We start from the raw sequence: 293 nt of genomic DNA on the forward strand, positions 1-293 counted from the left end.
CAAAACAGACTAAAAAACGAAAAAAAAAGTCTGAATTTTCCAAAACAGCTGGCATGTAACTGAAATATTAGCTAGACTCCAAAATAGCCTAAAAAATATTTGTAAATAGTCAAAAAAGAGAGCAGAATGGCAATTTTTAAAACTTTAAAACTCTAACTTTTTTCACATAATTATGAATACTAAAAAGGCAGGAATATTATTCCAGAATAAATCAACTTAAACCTTAAATAACTTTTGATAATTTACTCTCCATAAAAATATACTTTGTCAAAATTATACAAGTTAGAAATAAG

This window comes from Oryzias melastigma, unplaced genomic scaffold (assembly GCF_002922805.2).
Source record: "Oryzias melastigma strain HK-1 unplaced genomic scaffold, ASM292280v2 sc00325, whole genome shotgun sequence".
NCBI lineage: Eukaryota > Metazoa > Chordata > Actinopteri > Beloniformes > Adrianichthyidae > Oryzias > Oryzias melastigma.